The sequence below is a fragment of the Apium graveolens genome, chromosome 3, assembly GCF_009905375.1.
Source record: "Apium graveolens cultivar Ventura chromosome 3, ASM990537v1, whole genome shotgun sequence".
Lineage (NCBI taxonomy): Eukaryota > Viridiplantae > Streptophyta > Magnoliopsida > Apiales > Apiaceae > Apium > Apium graveolens.
Window position 1 is genome coordinate 272,904,133 of NC_133649.1, and position 6,552 is coordinate 272,910,684.

Genomic DNA, 6,552 nt, shown 5'->3' on the forward strand with positions numbered 1-6,552 from the left:
CAGTCTCAATATACCTTATCTGACTTTTTATAACTGCTTAAGCATAAACAAACACAGAATAGTAAACAGTGTTACACTATAAGTCCACAGATTATATATATTCAAGCAAACATGATGCACAGACTTAGTACACCTATCAAATAGACAAGTAGAGATTGGAGTCAACAAGACATTTCTTATCCAGATTCAATGTATTCAGCTTAAGATTGCAATCAGGACAGCTTGCACATTCATTTGGTCACACATTTATACAGACTTAACATTTCAATAATCTTAGATCAATTAGGTAGATTTTGAATAGACTAAAGCTAAGCAGTATGATCACAAATAATTATAATTAACATGTAAATAGTTTAATTTAACCAAGTAACCAAGAGAATCAAGTGTTAGCATGTTCAAGGTCCATTTCACACAGATTTTATCACTTAAAGAGATAATCAGACCTGGTTCAAGTTTTAATCTTGATTATACATTTTGTTCTTGACAGAGAGTGAAGGCAAGAGTTTTTTTTAAAAGGAAAGTGCTAGTAGAGAACTGTTAAGACAGAACTGTAATTTATCAATCCAAGACAGATTACTTTTAAAGTACTATTTGAAAAATAATGTATATAAGCTATGTCAAAAACTCAAGTAATATACTTTAATAACACACAGATCACAAGCACATATACATATAGTTCTGCAAAGGCTAATCAGGTACTCAGAGCACAGATATATAAAATTATTATTTTGCAAAACTCAATCAGATAATTAGATCACAAATATAAACAACTGTGTTAAAAACTTAATCCGCCAGGGTTTACATCTAGGGAACTTCATCATTAGACAGATAAGAATTTATGAAGTACACTAAGTTATCAAAGAACTTAAAGTCAAATTAACTAGGACACTGACTTTCTTGGACTTAACTGTATCAACACTCAATCTGTTATTATTAAAATTTTATTCCAAAACTCCATAATATACCAAGTAAATAGACTTTATATTAAACAATTTCAAAGAGATTTTGAAACAAACAGATTCGTAGATTTTAACTTTAATCAAACAAGTTATTTAACTCAACAAGTTTACATTTACACATATATTTATTAGTCCAATTAAACTTCAAAGACTGATAAAGATTGTTCTTAACTTAACCAAGTGATCATTTTAAGCAACCATTGAAATATTATCCAGTTTAATCAACAAACTTTCTTGACTGAATTTTATTATCAATAAGTAATTATTAATCCAACATTCAATTATAAGTCTAACAGATAATCATGAATCTAACATATAACAATGAATCCAACAGACACAAATCCAACAGATAACAACCTCTACAATAATAATCCGAACTTCATACTTTTAATTCGATCAGCCATAGAGTAGAATCAAATCACAGCTTCATCAAACACATATCACAGAACATTCATCTCACAAAGATACGAATTAATCAGATAAAATTCGATTCAACTCTAGTCAAGTTCCCTTCACCACAAATTCACTCGAATAAGACTGAAATAAAAAAAGAAATCACCTGAGCCTAGAGTTTTTCCTGACTCATAGGTCTTACCTGATTGACTCAGTCGCGAACTGAGTCAACTTCCGATTTGCTCTTCTCCATCGCATGCAGCCATCGTAACTTCTTTTCCAAGAAGATAATCGAGTAATCAGTCTTCTCCTGCCATTAATCTAAATAAACCGTTAGGGTTTTTCAAATCCATCAACCAAATATGAGCATAAAAGTATTAAAATCATCTAATCTAATGTTCGATTTGATGATTCTCGTTCGATTTATATGCACATCGTCGATTTTATCACCGAAAATCGATTTGATTTTACCAACCCAACCACGATTATACATTAATCGTATGTTCCTAACTACGAATAATGAAATATAAGTATAATATCTGATGAATTTCATCGAGAATTGAAGAGAAAAACGAAGAAATTGATTTAGGGTTCTTCGTAAGAGGTGGAGAGAAGAAGAGATTAGGGTTTCAACTGAGCTGTGTCAAATGACACTGTAGACACAGATAGAGGTTTATATATTTTAGTAAATCAACGGATGAGATTTAATCAACCAAGTGATCAACGATCTAGATGTTAGGGTTTGATTTATTTGGGCTAAAAACGGTTTGGGCTTGTTTTACGACTGGGCTGATTAAAAATTGGGTAAAATTTATATATATATATATATATATATATATGGGCTTTATAAAAAGATATGGGCCGGATAATTTTTGTTTGGGCTGGATAGTGAAGAAATAATTCAGAAAATATATATTTATTTAAAAAATAGCTGGATTATTCTCCTTAAAATTTTGCTGAAATATATATTTTGTGAAAATATTTTTCAAGAGTATTATTTATTTACATATTACAGAAATTTGATATATATATATATATACTTTTGGAAACCAAAAATAATTATCTGTAAGTAAATAATTATATATATTTAAGATCAAATATATATATATATAAACTGAAAATAAATATAATAACACTTTATTTGTGAGAGACTTCTAAATATTTATAAATCTCATGGAATAATAAATATTCACTCGATTAATTTTATTTTCCCGATTAATCTGGGTTATTTAAGTTATCTTAACCCGATCAATAAATTTCTTTATTGATGAATCTGAGTTTTAGATAAACTTAATGACTTGATCAGGAAAATATCCGTATCGTTGAGATTTCTTTATAACTCTCTTTTTATAACCCATTATGTTGGGTCCCAATGTGTTTGTAGAAGGGGGGTTGAATACAAACAGTACCGAATAATCGAATTAAATGCGGAATAAAAAATGTGAAACAAAATTCAAGTTAAATAAAAATATTATTAAACTTGAAAGGTGTTACAACAACGGTATCGATTACAAGGTATTAATCTCAAATCAATTATCACAAATCTAGAATAAATTCGACATGAACTTTTTTCTATTTTTGCAATAATTAGAATCAAATGCTAAACGCGATTTGAGATTAAGTTCTAGGGATTTTGATCCGCTAGATTGTTACACAAGAACAAGATAAAGATTTCTAGTGGATTAGATTTAACATTACAATCTAGAAATTATGATCTTTGAAATAAGCAGATGAAGATAAAATGTTTTGCTGCGGCTGCTGTCTCTTGTTCTTGAATAAATGATTGAGTGTTTTTAAAGAAAAGTCTTCTGCTTCTTTTTAAATCAGCACAACAATAGAAATGAATTGGCATGACAATCCTATAGCTTGTATGACTTTCGGTAGGACAATTGAATGAACTAGCAAGACAATCTGAATGAACTAGCAAGACAATCAGAATGAACTAGCAAGACAATTACCCTCCTAGAGTAACTTTCGGTATGACAATGGAGAATGGCCTAGCATGACAATCGGTATGACAATCCAGATTGTCATGCTAGTTCATTTCCATTTGTTTTGCTGATTTAAGCCTTGAATTTAATCCAATTAAGCTTCTGAAAATTCCTAAAATTCCTAGAATTAATTCAGAATTAATTAATCAATTAATTCAATTAATAAATAAATTATTCTTTGCAGATATAATTTATTTTCTTAATTAAATTAGATGAATTAATTAATTAATAGAGAATTAATTCTAGTCTTGAGCAGCAACCATTCTTCTGCAAATCTTCTGAAAATCACTGAAAAATATGAATCAATTCCACCACTTCAACGTTGACACTCGATGTACTGTCTGGTTCATGAGTGACTAACTTCCGTGACGTTTCTTCATGTCTTGACTCTGACACTTTGATTTTCTTCAGATTAAATCCTTGTAATTAATTGATACTCTGACGAGATCTCTGTCACTTGATTAAATCCACGATCTTGATTTATATCACTGAGGCATGATCAACTTCTTGAACTTCTTCCAGTGAATTAACTCCTCAAGTCTGTAGATGAACCTTGTTTCTGAATCCTTTGACAGATATTACTTTGCGAGATCTCTTTGACGGTCGATCCACTATTTACTTATTACATTCTTATTTGAGTTGAGTTGAATCCTCGAATATACAAATAGGTCTATGACATATGACTTACAATCTCCCCCTATTTGTTTGTTAGACAATAACACACAAATACCTAGAGGATAACTCAACTAACAAATAAGAAAAAGATATAAACATACATGCAAAGTAAATAGCAGAAAAGTTCTGGATGAGATTTAACATTTTCCAGATTCCAAGTAGATGTTCCTCTAGACTGAACATATCTTCAAGTAGTTCCATCTTCATTTGTACAACCACATTTCCTGTTGAGAAGCCCATATCTCTTGCTTCTCCCCTTATGAGAATCAACTGATTAAAGAAGATCACCTTCGTTTTACCACCTCTCCCGTACAATAGGATCCGCAGATAAAAACCAATGGTACTCCCCTAACAGCTTCTTCCCTTACTAGGAAATCACCTTGAGTTTACCACCTCTCCCGTACAATAGGATCCGCAGTTACAAACAACAATGGTGTGGTGTAGTGTACATATGATCTTTTTCTTCCTCCCTGCTATTTCTCCCCCTTAGTTGAGGAATCCTCCAAACTATTACTTAAGCTTTTATCTCCCCCTTAAAGAAGGAATGTATGCCGTCGTCGGAAGGAGTTCTCATATTTCACTTGGCTGGAAAAGAAATAACAAGAAGTTTCTCTTTCTTCCTCACTGTGAGTGTGTGATTCTGTTTTAGTGTACCTCACATGTGTTTCACTCTTCTCTCCACTCGTGTTTACACTCATTCTCACAAGTGTATCACTCTTCTCTCATAGCTCCATATTTCAGCTGTACCTGCAAGGAAAATCACCTTAGCCATCCTTAAGGAGGTCACAGGTGGTGCAATGGGAGTTCATAAATCCCCATCCTTGTTAAACTCGTCAGATGAGTCTGAGTCATAATCTACAAGTTGCTAGTTTCCCTTTTAGGGTTCCAGATTTGAATTCTGGGAAGGTAAACAATGATCCAAAGAATTTAGCATAAAGATCAAAGTTCCCTTCTAATGCCTGTGAAGACATTTCCTTGTGACTCATCAGGTAATATCTGAATCATTGTCAACAAGTTGCTGATCTGCACCTATGTCAGATCCACTATCCGCAGATGCATCCAGGGGATTTAAGCCTGGGGAGGTAGACACTGACCACTGACATATGGCTTTTGGATCAGTATCCTCTCCTAACACCTGTAAAGGCAATTGGTCCACTAACGAACCTTGAACAATCGAATCTGACCTTAAAATGGTCGAAACTCTTGTTTCCGTCAACTCATCCTTTGTGTGTGTAACCTCTCCTTGTGCATCAAGAATTGATTATATTTGAAGTGGTGACACTACATCGGATACCTTGGCCGACAGGCAAAATTCAATAGACGCACCCTGTTGAGAGAATGAATCTAGTAACTGTTTTTGTACCTTTTCAGCCATTACATCTTTTTGAGAAGATGTATGGGGGCTAGCAGTTGTCTCGGTTTAAATACTACTCATCTATGTAGGAGACAGAGCTACTGGGTTGACTTCAGAACCTTCCTTATGTGGTGCACTAAGGCACTATCTTCCTCACGCTCATTCATACTACATTTAGTGGTAAGAGAGTGTTGGTTGGTTCTGTTTTTGTGTTTGTCTTTACAGTCTGGGATAGACGTTGTGGGTTTTCAACCTCATGACTGTCACTGAAAGAAAGTCATTGGAGACTGAACCTGTAACACAGAACATATGGTAATAGAGAGAAAATGTAAAAAGAAGTTTGATTTTGTTTTTGAATATGAATGAGTTTTTTTGATAAAACATTGATCACTTAGGGTAAAGTCTAAGTAATTCCCATTCATGTCAAAAGCTTACAAATATCTGCAACATAATGTTAACAACATATCATTGACCGATACTTGTCAAGTACTTTAGATACTAATTGTTATGTTGCATAATCAATATACCACTGCACATATAAAACAATATGATTGTGCTTAGTGATAAGATAGTTATTAATATGACGACTCTACTAGTTCATATAAAATTACAACTTCTGTTAGAGTGCCATACCATGTCCTTGACGATTTCTTGAGCAGCATACTAGTTCATACCAACCTGAAGTGAGATTGTGAAGAAGAGATTGCATAGTCCAATAGATCTGCAACTGCAAAGTCCATGAACTGTGGTGCACTGACTTCCTCTTTTGACTCACCAACCAGGAGTACACTTGTACACATCTTACTAGAGTTCAATTCCAAGTGTAATGTGCAGCAGGTGTCTGATATGTCGTAATATTCTCAAGTCTCGTCACTGGTGCTATATGTTAGATACTGCTTCCTGATAATAACCTAGCACAATATACAAAATTACAATGATAACATTCCCAGCTTGCAAACAGCCATATCCCTCAGATAAACCTTTGCTGTTATCTCCAAAGGTAACCATGGGGCCAGCTTTCTCAACCACATTTGATAGCAGGGCTCTATCTCCGGTCATATGTCTTGATGATCCACTGTCAAGAATCCACACTACCGGTTATACTTGTTTAATGCCCTGCACTACAAATGGATTAGACCTTCTTCGGAACCCAAACTTGGTTGGGCCCGGCATACTTGTA